Source organism: Lactuca sativa, chromosome 1, assembly GCF_002870075.4.
Source record: "Lactuca sativa cultivar Salinas chromosome 1, Lsat_Salinas_v11, whole genome shotgun sequence".
NCBI lineage: Eukaryota > Viridiplantae > Streptophyta > Magnoliopsida > Asterales > Asteraceae > Lactuca > Lactuca sativa.
The window spans coordinates 24,766,406-24,781,971 of record NC_056623.2 but is presented as its reverse complement, the minus strand read 5'-3'; the positions used below and the strand labels follow the sequence as shown (position 1 = coordinate 24,781,971).

At 33.2% G+C, this 15,566-nt stretch overlaps 1 long non-coding RNA gene across 2 annotated transcripts; it reads left to right on the top strand.

Annotated features, from left to right (window-relative positions):
* Nucleotides 1–233: 233 nt before the first annotated feature.
* LOC111876221 (uncharacterized) lies at nt 234–2,897 on the top strand. Of its 2 annotated transcripts, XR_002844939.3 has the most exons (3): nt 243–933; nt 1,974–2,238; nt 2,318–2,897. It is a non-coding gene; the product is annotated as an uncharacterized LOC111876221 (long non-coding RNA). The 2 variants fall into 2 exon arrangements; XR_002844938.2 differs by lacking the exon at nt 2,318–2,897 and having other exon boundaries at nt 234–933; nt 1,974–2,316.
* Nucleotides 2,898–15,566: the final 12,669 nt, after the last annotated feature.

Sequence of the window (15,566 nt, the reverse complement as noted above, 5' to 3'; positions counted from 1 at the left end):
TATAAATAAGTTTTTTATTTTTTATTTTTTTCATATTTATATAATAATTTTTTAACATCTAGTAATGTGTGACCATAAATGCATCCAACATAACTTACAAAATTATTATCTTGGTCTCAAATATATATATATATATATACATATATATATATATATATATATATATATATATATATATATATATATATATATATATATATATATATATATATATATATATATAACCCTTTCTCTGTCATGCCTCCAAAAACACATTTATGTGGTTCCCGGGATGACACGTAACCTAACTTTAGAACGATGCTGTAGACATGAAAGTCGATTCCTACCGCCTCGTTTTCCAATGTGCCGTATCGATTGATCAACAATATAGCAATCGATTTCATCACATATCCTTCATCATCTTCGATTCCTTAAAAAGGGGTTACTGTTGGCCTACGTCTTAACCGACGATGATGGATTCTTCAAAAAATATGTGTCTCTTCAATTCATTCCAGAAAGTTGTGTTAAATTGGCAATAATTATGACAAAACCAAGAAAGAGGCCATAATTAACGTCTCCCGTTCTATAAAAAAACAACATTAACACACCAAAGTCTTTCCATTCCCACATATAATCAGGCACGCCACCGTTTCCCTCTTTACCCTACTTCTCTCGCTTTGCTACCTCTTCGGTAAAAATGATTACATGTAAATCTATCCAAGAACATCAAATCGATGGAACATGAAGGTCGAAGAAGAAGAGATATTTTCAACACGAAGTTCTTGAATTGATTTTGATTTTAGCGTGGATGTATTTGGGTTTACACTCTTTTTTTACACGTGATTATAATTGATATATAAATTGATTAATTCGTTGCAGATATCTCTGTTTAAGGTGTGGAAAACTTCAATTTCTCCTTGCGTTTACTTTTCTCCCGAACCTTTTCCGTGGCAGGTAAGTTAAACTATTTATATTTTCCTATAATCCTAAGTTTGTATGTGATTAAGATAAAAGTTTCTTATGATGCAAATCCGAATCAATTTTATTATAACGATATGTACAAACTGTGATGATTTTTGGGAATGCCCTACAAATATTCAAAAGAATGTCAAAAAGAACTTGTTTTTTTTTGGTAGAATAGCGTACAAATTTAGCTTATATGGAAATTTTATAAATCTTGGAGTTTGGTTAAAGCAAGATTTGAGTTTCATCCGGTATAGAGATACGATATATGCCCTGGATGACAATAATTTAGCATCTGACTTGTTGGTTCCTGAACTCATAGGCATGAGATTTTAGACTTTAGAGGCTATAAAAGACATCAAAGAGTGGTTCCATCATTAAGCATTACAATTGATTTCATTTTAATGCTTGCAATAGAAATTAAAAAGACACATCAAATGGTAATAACAACAAAGGACAAGAATTTCAAAATTACAAATTCTATAGATTCTTGGATTATAAAGACACATAATAATACAAAAGAACAATATTTTACAAATTACGATTTTATAGAATCATTTATTAACTTCAAGAGTCATATACCAATTTGCTTCTATTTGTCATTCTTGTATTATTAGCATTATTTTTTTTATCTAAAAAATGTCAGAGGATTGGATTGTCATATATTTTTATGAATTTTCATCAGCTTTTGTGCTTCATATACTGATAAATGGAACATTCATACAAATATTATCCATAAAATGAACCTACTACTAAGGCTGTAGCTTGCATCTATTTGAAGAGGCTATGCAAGTCATAAACTGATCACTTGATTATTCAACATACAACCACATTTGTTCTACTTTATATTGCTTTAATATTTTTCAATTTGATTTACCTTTTTAGATACTGTGTTATCATTCTATAATATCTTTGATATATATATATATATATATATATATATATATATATATATATATATATATATATATATATATATATATATATATATATGCAAGTGTTTTCTCTCATGAAATGTTAATCAAATGCAGGGAAGTTTTGTGGATTTTGAGCTTGTGGTTGTTAGAAAATCAGAGCTTAAACTGTGGGCTATAGTTGTAACTCCTCACCAAATATCCAAACATTTGTAGTATTAAGGGTAAGAACAACATTGTAACTTATCAACTTCTACTGGAGTTTTAATAAAGAAAAACCCTTTAATTTTTAGGCTTACTTGATCTTTTTTTACATTTCTTTGAAGAAGTTGAAAAAACTACTTTTTCTTCCTCCGATCACAGTCATGATTGTACTATCTATGTAAGTGTTGAGTGCTTTAAACAACTCATTACCACATGTAAATTTTTTTTTATCAGTTTTTTGTTTTGTTGCATATTAGTCGATCTGTTTGATGACCGTTGTGAAAGATGATTCCAAGTGAGTTGTTAAGTTTGTCATTGAAGCGAATCTTGTTTAAGGATCTAAAAAAGTTCGGATTACTCTTCATAAAGGTCAAATCTTATTATATATTTCCAATCAACTCAAATGTTTTGCTTGTCCAAAAATTTATAACACGTATAGATAATATGTGCTTCCATCTGACATGTTACATTTTTTAGATATAAGTGAACTAAAGTTACTAAAAACATGCACCCTTTTTTTATCCAGATGAAAAGAATAATCTAATGTCTTTTGAGCACCCTTTCACTGCTATTGCTTAATGGAATTACAGTTGGGATTACATAATAATCATAAAAATAACAATGTTTTCTTACTTTCACAGTTGGGATTAGACATCAAGTTTTATGTTTGAAGTGTTTTACTAAACATCTCCTTTTTTTGTGGCCTAGGTTGACTCAAATTATTTTCACAGAAACTATATTTGCTATTTTCAACAGAAAAAATATCTTCCAAGTTCCTAGCCCGTAACAGGATCGTACTATCATTTCCTTAACAAAGATGCAATTTGTGGGTCGTGCTTAGCACGGGCCTCAAACATTTCTAGTATATATATATATATATATATATATATATATATATATATATATATATATATATATATATATATATATATATATATATATATAATGAGGGAGAGAATGGAAGAATCAATATCAAATAAGAAAAATAATATTTGGTAGGAAAGATAAAACTGCACAATTTGCATGTTTTTTGGTCAACTAACGAAATAAATCATTCGATAATACAAAACTAACATGATTGATAAAAAAAAGTTTCTCGAGGAAAGCATTGATGATTCATATTTTTATAGAATTAAAGTTTGATTCACTTTTCAGACAATTTTAGTGATTCATCTCGAAAATTAAACATCTATGTGTTTTTTTGGAATTTTTTTTTGTAAATCATAATATTTTGTATTATCTAAATACTCATTTTGATGATTCCCTAAAAATTACACAAATACTACACTTCTTACCCTTCCTACCAAATTTTTTTTTCTTATTGGATATATATATATATATATATATATATATATATATATATATATATATATATATATATATATATATATATATATATATATATATATAGGTTTAGCTTCTATGGATAATAAAAAAACCATAAAAATCATTAAAATGCATAAAAAAAATACTTAGAGATCACATTACTTTTTTTTAATTTTTTTTTATCAAAAAATCGCAACTTTTAGGTCAAAATCGATGAAAAAAACGAAATTGTAAAAAATGCTGCGATTTTTTGATAAAAAAATTCAAAATAAAGTTTTGTCATGTCTTGGTATTTTTTTATGCATTTTTATTATTTTTAGGGTTTTTTTGTTTTCCAAATAGGTTTTTTTGCTTTCCAAATAACCCTATATATATATATATATATATATATATATATATATATATATATATATATATATATATATATATATATTTAAATTAACAAGTATTGTGTACAAGTATAACACAACCTCAGCCAATCATTTAAAAAAACTGCATGTAATTGAGAATGCGAGAACAAATCTGGATCACATATTATTATTTTTTTGTCATAAAACCCTCTTGCGTACCAGCACCACAGAGAAACTTAAATGATTGGTTGAGGTCGTGTTATACATTTACACAATACTTGTTAATTTACAAATGATCATATATATATATATATATATATATATATATATATATATATATATATATATATATATATATATATATATATATATAAGTTCAAATAAAAACAATAAATAGTGTGAAAACATAAAAACATTGAGTTTATGTTATTATTCTACAATGAATGTTGTATATATGTATTGTTGAAATAACTCTAATATTATTATTATTAACTTTTGATTATTCATATATTCATTTGAATGTAATTATTCTATTATGAATTTATATATGTGCATTTTTGTATTAATTTTAATTTTAGTTTTAACTTGTGAGTATTTATTTATTTATTGTTGAATAAGGACATAAAGTTATGGATATAATTTTATTGCAGAATAATAACATAAAAGTAGTATTTTTACATTTTCACACTATTTAGAGTTTTTATTTGAACTATCCTATATATATATATATATATATATATATATATATATATATATATATATATATATATATATATATATATATATTATAGTGAGTCAGAGAGAGAGAGGGAGAGAGAAGTTCAATTATGCAAATAAAAAATGTTAAGAATAAAGAATCATTCTCAACCAATCATTTATTTTTGACGTAAAACGTTATGTCGTATCCGTGCGATGGAAGATGAGTAATATTCATATATGAATATAAATGTAAGTGTATTCATATATAAATCCACCACCTCCCCATCGCCAACAATCAGTACCACCACCGCCACCTTTCTCACCTCCACCACCACCATATTCATATATGAATAATCATTTTTTCTATATATATATATATATATATATATATATATATATATATATATATATATATATACATGGATCCGATAGGAACCCAAAAATTGGTCGAAACCGCGAAAGTTATTCTCCACCAATCATTTCGTTAATGGCACAAACGTCAAACTTATTTACTTGTGAAGCGTTCACACGTGGCGCACGTGCATGAAACGTAATACGGACTCTAGGGAATAATCATTTGTGACGAACATCCATGGAATATCATTTAAATCAGTTTTTCTTTTCTTTTTCATTTATTTTGTTTTTTTGGGTTTTTTTGTTTTTCTTTAAAAAAATTCTATTTTTTTTTCTTAAATAAGTATATGCTCGGTTTTAATGTTTTTATATTTTTTTCTTTTTTCTATTATTTGTTTTGTTTTTTTTTCTTTTTTTGTTTTTTTTTTAACTCTATTTAAGCTGTTTTATTTTAAATCTCACGCAAAACCATGACTTTTATTGTACAAAGTTCTTCAAGGCTATTTATCCCCTGGATTTGGAATCAAGATTGATTGTGAGCCCATCTGTAACATTCTGGAATATCAAGAGTAAAGTTGAAGGGCTAAAAGAGTAAATTGGGAAGGGGAACTCGGCGAGTCCATGAGTGGACTCGGCGAGTAGGGTCGCGACTTTGGTCGCGTGTTAAGTGGCCGACTCGGCGAGTCAGCGGATGGACTCGGCGAGTAGGCGCTGAGTGGAGAAAACCCTATTTCTCGGGGTTGAGCCTTATATAAAGAACATAACATCCTTTCCCCCAGCCTCTTTACTCTCTCTTAAGTCCAGAAACCCTATTTGTCGTGTGTAAGAGAATCAAAGTGCATTTGGAGGCTTGAAGAAGTGATTGTTGAGGAAATCTTGAAGGTTAGGAGGCTTGGAGCAAGGGGCTTTGCTTAGATTCTGGTTTCATTGTTGTTGGGTAGGGGTGCAAACGAGCCGAGCCTAGCTAGGCTCGGCTTGGGCTCGTTTAAGTTATATGAGGCTCGAGCTCGAGCTCGGCTCGATTCGAGCTTCCTTGTACTGAGCTCGGCTCGAGCTCGTAAATAATTATACAAGCTCGGCTCGGGCTCGGGCTCGACTCCTTTTTTATCTGATGTGTCTAAATAATCTTAAGCTCGACTCGAGCTCGTTAAGAAGCCCGTTTACTAATACCCTAAATCCATAATTCCCCTAATATGTTTTTATTTTAATATCTATAAATAATATTAAATTGTATTATATAAAGACTCGTTTAGGCTCGCGAGCCTAATCAAGCTTAATGACATAGGCTCGAGCTCGAGCTCGTTTAATAAACGAGCTTAATATTAAGCTCGAGCTCAGCTCGGGCTCGTTTAAAATCGATTTCAAGTCGAGCTTTTAACGATCTGATCTCGAGTAGATCGCGAGTAGCTTGGCTCGTTTGCACCCCTACTGTTGGGGCTTCCTTTTGAGGTATTATCTCGTTCTTGGGCTGTTATTCATATAGATGCATCATTTTGGGGTTTATGGGGAAACATATCTTGTGATGTTTTGAGTTTGGAGGTTAGATCTGAGGTTGCTACCTCAGATCTGGAATGGAGAAGGATTAGAGTGCATGAAAGCCCCTGTCCTTGAATGATTAGGGAAGCCATCATGTTCCAAACCCTAGCCCTAAAGTGTAAAATGCCTAGATCTCTTTGGATTCACGTAAAATTTGCTACTTTACGTGATGGATGGGTTGTAGGAGGGCAAATCTACGTTTTGGATCGATTGCATGGCCTGGTATGCTTCTGTATGGAATGAGATCGAGAGGCACTCGGCGAGTCACAAAGGTGAACTCGGCGAGTTGCTTGAAGATAGGCTGGAACTCGGCGAGTTGGAAGAACAACTCGGCGAGTTGGATGAAGATGGCCTGGAACACGACGAGTTGGAAGAACAACTCGGCGAGTAGGTTGAAGATAGCCTTACACTCGACGATTCTGTTCTTGGACTCGGCGAGTCTTGTCTAGAAGTCCCAATCTTTTCTGGTTGAGCCGAGTATCGGTGAGTCAAGGGATGACTCGGTGAGTTGTGTGCGAGTGGACTCAGAATTGTTGGACTCGGCGAGTCTCGGGGTGACTCGGCGAGTTGGGTCGCGGATTGAAGGAAATGCTGGGCATGGGGACTTGGCGAGTCATCGGGTTGACTCGGCGAGTAGAGTCAGTCAGGGGTTGACTTTGACTTTGACCAAGGGTTGACCTGTTGTCTTCCAGGGGTATTTTGGTAATTATTGGTGATTATTGAGTTCAGTGCTTTGGTGTTGTTCAGTGGAGGAGTTCGTGTTTGGAGCAGCTTGGGTTATCTGTTCAGTCGGCAGTTTCGAGGTGAGTTATCCTCACTATATCAACAGGATCTAAGGCACCAAGGCCGGCCCTTTATCGGATTGAGATCCGGGTATTTGTTGTATGTTATTTCTTTGATATGTTGCATCCTGGTAGCTAGGATGGTATATGTTAGAGACCTGGTTGAGATTAGTATCCTGAGATGTAGGGTGATGTTATGCTAGTGACCGGTTAGGTCGGTATCCTGGTTAGGATGATGGTATGTTATGTGATCTGTTTGATCGGCTTGTTGACTGTGAATTGTTATATGATTGTATGTTTATGTGCACATGGTTGTTTGGACTGGAGTTGGGTGGAGGCGGGTCCTGCTTTGTGCTGTAGGCCAAGATACCCAGGGCGAACCGGTTGTCCCAAAGGCCCAGCGAGCGGTCCGGATAGGCTGTAGGCCCCAAGAGGGCGGAACAGATGTGCCGAGGCTCGGAGAGTAGACCAGGCCGACTGAAGGCCCGGTGCGGGCGGACCAGTCATACTGTAGACTCAGAGAGTGGACCAGGTGGATTGAAGGCCCGGTGCGGGCGGACCAATCACATTGCAGACTCGATGTATGTGACTAGATTCGGAGAGTGGACCAGGTGGATTGAAGGCCCGGTGCGGGTGGACCAATCACACTGCAGACTCGAGGTATATGGCTAGACTCGGAGGGTGGACCAGGTGGACTGTTGGCCGGTGCGGCAGACCAGTCACACAGTAGACCCAAAGTGCATGGCTGTTCTGTGATCGGATATGTTATGGGATGTTATGCGTGTATGGTATATGTGGTTGGTATTTTGGGGATATCTCACTAAGCTTTCGGGCTTACAGTTGTGGTTTTATGTTTTTCAGGTTCTTCAGGAGACCGTGGCAAGGCAAAGGCGTGATCGTACCGCTCCTCATGTTTATGTTGTGATGAGATTCTGGGAATACTTTAATTTTACTGTAATGAAAACCTTTTTGTAATAAATTAATGAAATCAGGGTGTTTTTGAAAAGTTTAAATTGGTTGGAATTTTTAGAGTGTTACACCATCGCCCTTGCTTTCAAGGAAATGTAGCGTTTCTTCGCGGTGATTTCTTCATTTGATGCACGCCAAGTTTTGTTTGTGGTGTTTCCATCATAGGGTTTCAGTGTTTTCTTTAGGGCTTCAGCTCGAGGCATAATTTGCTTTTCTTTTCTTTTCATGGCTTCTTCTTTTACTTTTTCGATCTGTACTTGGCCAAGTCCTTTTCGAGGGTTTCATTGTTGGCCGGATGATCAAGTAGGATCTAAGGGGATTTCTCATTTGATATCTCATATTAAGAGGTTACACCTTGCTTCCGATGAACGTAAAAATGTGTTGCAGGAGGCTATTTATGGGGACCATGGATTGTATATGGATGTAGAAGAAACATTAAAGGTGTTTGGTCAATGGATACATGTTAATTGTATGAATATTCATGCATTGAGTCGCTATTGCCACCACCCTAATGGCCTTGCACAATTTATTGGTGAGGTCGACGGCATGAGTGGACACATTATTAGCAGTTTAAATCCAGCTTCCAAACGGCATGAAACCATAGTACTTGAAGGGATGGATTTGGATGTTGAGCTGCTTGATCGTGTTTTCAAGGCACCTATCACGACCGTCAAAAGTATCCCTCATAGTTGCCGTATGGCTTTCTCTCAAGCATTGCAAACAACTCTTAACAAGGTGGTCACTCACCTCGAGTCTTTTGAATCATGGGTTAGGCTATTTCTTCTTCCCCAATGTAATTTGCAGGTGTTTAGGCCTAAGAAGAGACAATAATGTAGGTCTGGGAATAGGAAATCGTTACAAAATTGTTGTATATTAAATACTTTAGCTACATGGGGGAAAGAGGACGATATTGTCACATTAGTTGAAAATATGTTCGACAATGCAAGTCTTGGCTCATCGGGTCAAAGAGCTGATCACTTTCAGGATGGCAGAACAAAGGGCAATACCAACGTTAGACAATGTCTCTATAAGGTTGTTGATGAGCATTTTACAGTAGCAATGAAAGTGTTGTGCTCCTCGGGTGTTGCTTCACATGACAGTGACACTATCAAAGCTTTAGAGGCTAAGCATCCATACAAGCCACCCCCATCCATGCCGAGCACCATTTATTCTGAGCCTCCCCTTATATTAGATATTGACAATGTCCTTGGTTGTATTAAATCGTTTCCTAAAGGAACTCCGTGTGGGAGAGACGGCTTGAGAGATCAACACATTTTGGATGCTCTATGTGGGGAGGCATCTGTTATAGCCACATATCTCTTACATGTCATCATTGTAGTGGTTAATCTGTGGCTAGGGGGAAGATGTTCGTCATGTATGGCAGAATTTGTAGCGTCTTCAACTCTTACTCCGCTCCTAAAACCTGACAATGTAATCTGTCCTGTTGTTGTGGGAACTTTATGGAGGCGTTTAGTCTTAAAGGTTGATATGAAAGGAGTTGGTAAATAAATGACACAATACCTTAATAACTTTCAATTTGGAGTAGGTGTGTCGGGTGTCGCTGAAGCTGTACTTCATAGTGTCAATAGGGTGTTGAGTGCAGGTCATGATGATGGATCTCTTGCAATACTTACTGTGGATTTCTCGAATGCCTTTAATTTTGTGGATAGATCTGCCTTACTTCACGAGTTCAGGATGAGGTGCCCTTCCATTTCCTTATGGTTTGAATTCTTATATGGACATGCAACAAGGTTGGATTTGGGAGATAAGAATATTTGGTCCACTACTGGGGTCCATCAAGGCAACCCTTTGGGACCACTTCTTTTTGCTCTTGTACTGCACCCACTTATACATTAAATTAGAGACAATTGTAAACTTCTTCTTCATGCTTGGTACCTTGATGATGGGACAATCATTGGAGATTCAGAGGAGGTAGCCAAAGTATTGGACATCATTAGGGTGGCAGGCCCAGGATTGGGGCTTGAGCTGAATATCAAGAAAACTAAGCTATTTTGGCCTTTATGCGATGGTAGGAAGCTTCGTTCAGGTTTATTCCCTATCGACATTGGGCGACCGTCAGTGGGGGTGAAGCTTCTTGAGGGAGCTGTTAGTATAGATGCGAGTTTTATTAGCGGGTTAGCTATGAAGATGGCTGACAAGGTTGTTGATTTGATGTGCCTTCTACCACAGTTACACGACCCTCAGAGTGAGCTCCTTCTGCTTTGATCTTGCATGGGCATCGACAAACTTTTCTTTAGCCTGAGAACATGCCAACCCGTTCACATGGAATAGGCTGCTTTGTGTTTTAATAAAGGGTTACGTAGGTCGATTAGGGACAATGTGGTTTGCAGGGTCCATTCTTTGGGGACCTTCAATGGCGACTGGTTTCGTTACTAATTAGTTTTGGTGGTTTGGGGTTGTACTCAACAGTAGAGGTTTCCTCCTATGCTTTTGTGGGCTTACGAGCTCAATCGTCGGTGTTTCAAGACCACATCTTACGAAATAGTGACATATATGGTATGGATGTAGATTATGTTTGTGCTTTGGCCTGTCTTCGTAATACAATTCCGGGATTTGAATTCATCGGTTTCACTAATAAGGAAACCGCCCCTCCAAAAGCCCAACATTCATTGGCAAGTTCTCTTTTAGAAAAATTGTCAATTACATGGAAGTTCACTTCGACATGACGATTAGGCAGAAATCAATTTTGAGTGTCTAAGGGCCCTACATGATCAGGATTTTCTTATGATTATACCTATTGACGGTCTTGTCCAACATATGTCGCTAGTGGAGTATCTTGCCATCCTCAAGTATCGTCTTACGATCCCTTTATTTCCGACTGACGAGACTTGCCCAGTTTGTCGCAAGGCATGCTTGGACTCCTTTGGGGAGCATGCAGTTCATTGTAAATAGCTCCCGGGTTTCAAGTGTCGACACGATCTGGTTAGGGATGTTCTTTTTGACATATTAGGCGCGTTGGGGTTTCTGCCAAGAAAGAGGCACCTTTGAACTTTTTGACTGACCCATTGGAAGGAAGATCAACATTTAGACCAGCTGATGTTTTAGTATTTGGATGGGTTGGAGGAAAACATGCATGCGTAGATCTAATAGGGGTTTCCCCTCTTGTGGGCTTTGGGAGTGGAGTTTTCATTGTGGGGCAAGCTGCTTTAAAAGTTGCATCAAGAAAAGTGGAAAAACATGAGAAAACGTGCATGGAAAATCAACACACATTTATACCCTTTGCATTTGGTACTTTCGGTTTCCTTGCGCCAAAAGCTGTGGAACTACTCAATAAAATCCAATGGGTCATGCATAGTAATGTTATGACTCCAGAAATTTATATTTTTTTAAAAGAATTAGTTTTGCCATCCAAAAAGAGGTTGCGGCATAGTTTGTTGCTCGTTTACCCGCTACGTCTATGCAAATCTTTATTTTTTGTTTAATATATAAAATATTCGATCTTTACTACATACTTGAAGGTAGTAGGTTTTTTTTTTGGTTTTTTTGATTTTTTAAACTAAATATCGGTTTGAGTTTTTAATGTTTAATAATTATAAAAATTTTAATACGAATAATATTAAAGATCATAATATTTTTCATTCATACTTTTTTATGAATCATATTATTTTTGGATCATAAAATTTTGAATCATAATATTTTTATTCATAACGATATTATGCATAATATATTTTTGGATCATATTAATTTGGATAATAATATATTGAATTAAATAAAGTTTTTGTTCAATACAACATTTAGATCATTATAACTTTTGAATCATTTAATTTTAAATCATAAAAATATATAATTAATGATCACTAGATGTTTCAGTTCGCCAGGTTGTCTCTTGCCTGCCCATGGATTCAGCAGCAGTTTGAAAGGTTAACCTATTCGGGAATCTCCGGATCTATGCTTATTTTCAACTCCCCGAAGCATTTCGTCGCTTACTACGCCCTTCCTCGTCTCTGGGTGCCTAGGTATCCATCGTAAGCCTTTCCTCGTTTGAACCTCGCCCTTAATTTTAAGGCTATGCCATCCTAAGGTGCTGCTAAATGGATGGATAATGGGAGCTGCTTGAGTATGTTAAGGATATATATGTATCCATGATTAACAATTTTGAGTTTCCTAGATATTTTGTTGTTTTATCAATCAGTTTTGTCCGTGATCTAAATATATCCATGTTATATGCAAGCAACCAAATAAACATATGCACTGTCTTACATTCCAGTGTAGGATAGTGCAATAATAAGGAAATGACGTAGGAAAAATGTCGTATCAATTAAAGCTAGAAATTAATCAACAGAATTTTCGTACTAAACTATTTGGTAACTTACTAAATATGAGACTCGAGAACTAAATTCAATTGTCAACGAAGAGAATTTGATTGAGTATCGAGGAGTCAAGGTATTTTGGCCAAAATACCCAAAGGAAGTAAATCCATTTTTTTTTATTCCCGTGGAAGTCCACATTTTGTCTGAATCTTCTTCCATAATGGTACGCCACAATAGTATTATTGGGGCAGATACACAAATCACTTTCAATAGAAGAAGTCGGGTAGGCGGATTGGTCCGAGTGAAGAAAAAAGCAGAATCAAAATATTTATAGATCATAACAAGTTAAGGATCATTAACATATTTAATCATAATATTTTTGAATTATAAATATTTTGAATCATCTTTATTTGCATCATATTATGTTCAACATTTTTTTAAAATTTTTTTTAATTTTTATATAATTTTTTCTGGGTTTATTTATAAATTTAAAAAATAAAATAAATAATTTTTTTTCAAATTTTCATAATTGTACTCATTTTGTAGAGAATTAAATTTTAAGAACTTTTGGTTTTTTCAGATTTTTTTTTTCCAAAAAAAATAAAGTGATGGCAGAAAAACTAAACGGGTGGAAAAAAAAAACACCATCCAATAAAGGTTGGACAATTATCATGCTGAGGGGTGGGGGGCACGTGTCTGAATTTTCCTTTATTTTTTTTTTTTTTTTTTTTTTAATCTTTTTGCTTTTGTCACTTGCACCTTTAAAATAATTAACCTTCCCTGCAATTATCAAAATCTCGCAATTAATTACGAAAATGTCATATTATCTCGTGAGATTTTGACGATAAATAAAATTAAATCCAGACCATTTATTTTTTTAATCTTAAGGCCAAAAATTATCCTCGTGGTTCCTACCATTTTTAAAGTTCCTACCTGATCATTATATATATATATATATATATATATATATATATATATATATATATATATATATATATATATATATATATATACAAGTTTATGTGAGACGATCTAATTTTATATGACAGTGAGACTATTTTTTTCTAGTGAAATATTCTAATATTCTACTGTTCATAAAAATTAAATATGTGTAATATTCTAATATTTTAAAACAATAATTTTAACATATTTTACATTGGAATTTTAAAACATATAATGTTAGAATATATTGTATATTCTATTTTTACGAACAATAGAATATTAGAATATTTCACTAAAAAAATTTGGTTTTAGGTTTCATAAAATCATGTTCATCTCAAATGAACTCTTAATATATATATATATATATATATATATATATATATATATATATATATATATATATATATATATATATATATATATATATATATATATATATATATATATACTAGTTTATAACCCGTGGGCACCACGGATTAGAAATGTAAAAATAATTTTAATTAAATTATAAGGTGATTATTGAGCAATGATAAAAAAAATTAATAATTTAATAAATTAGGCAATAGATATTACAAATATATTTTTTGTTGAGGTGTTTGATATATGTAAAATGGAGGAGTGAATTAGTGGAAATTTAATTAATGAGGAAAAACCTTAGAATGACAAGTGGCAAATAATTAATGTGAAGCTCTAATTGATTGACACGTGGCAAATGTGCTACTCTTTTATTTGTAGGGAAATATATATATATATATATATATATATATATATATATATATATATATATATATATATATATATATATATATATATATGGGAGAGTTCAATTGAGAAAAAAAAAGGTTGAGAATGGGGGAATCATTCTCAGTCACTCATTTATTTTTGCCGCAAAAGTCCCCGTCGTACCAGCGAAAACGGGAAAAGAATAAACATGTGTTTTTCAACAAAACTATTTCCTTAAACTATGCTAATCATTACCTTAATATATATAAAAACATAATCTTTTTCGTTTTTTTTAATTTTTAAGAAACTAATTTTATCGAAAAATTATTTTAAATATACCAAAATTCATGATTTTTTATTCTCTACAAATAGACATCCATATTGATATAGCTTTAAAATAAAATAAAAAATTTATTTTTTTTATATTTTCAGCTATCGTTATTCATAAGTAAATAAAAATGAATCAAGTTTTTTCTACAGTACATTCGTTATTCACTTATGAATAAAAACTATGATTAATTTTTTTTTTTTACATTTTAAGTATCATTCATATATGAATATAGCATATACTAAACATAGTATATTCATATTTAAATATTAGACGATTCATTCACTTGTGAATATTACATAGTATATTTACTTGTGAATATTTGATGGTATATTCACTTATGAATATTAGATAATATTTTCATATCTGAATATCACATAGTATTACATGGTATATCACATGTGAATAATACATAGTATATTCACTTGTGAATATTAGATGATATATTCACTTATGAATATTACACGGTATATTCACATATGAATATTACAATGTGTTTTCACAAATATATATAATTTTTATATGTTATTCACATATAAATAACATACAGACTTGCATATTCGTTTTTTTGTTTTAATAATCATATACTGATTCAAGTGAGAAAACATATTCATATATGAATATAACGTGGTGATTTAGTTTAAGCATTTCATCAAACAGTTGGAGTGCATACAAGTTAACTATTTTAAAAATGTTAAAAACATCAAGTTATCAATTCCAAATCATCATATACTTCCGATTTCGACTTCAGATGCGACACCTATGTCTGATCGATTTCTCATTTTGAGTTTGATTTCCGAAAATCCGATTAGCAACCTGTGAGTACCGATTCTGAGTCCTTCAATGTCGACCGTGACTGCGAGTCAAGAACTCCGATTTCAATTTCATGAACAACGAAGAAATTCTGATTCCAATTGATTTCGTTTGCGAATCTGAGAAATTCCAGTTCCAAACTTTAACAAATCGATGAAATTGATGAATTTGGGTTGCGAATTTGTCTTGAACGACGAACCTCCAATCTACGAATATTGATGATTGCTTAACACTGGATGACATTGATGATTGTTTAGTTAAAGAAATTTGGATGATTGTTGAAGGTTGGAGGAGAAATTTTGAGGATGAACGAACTGTTATCGAATTCTCTATAGTTACGTATTTGACATTGAAGGTTATTAACATATTTACAAGTTTGCCACCGTGTCTTTTTATGCTTAGATAAATGAGTG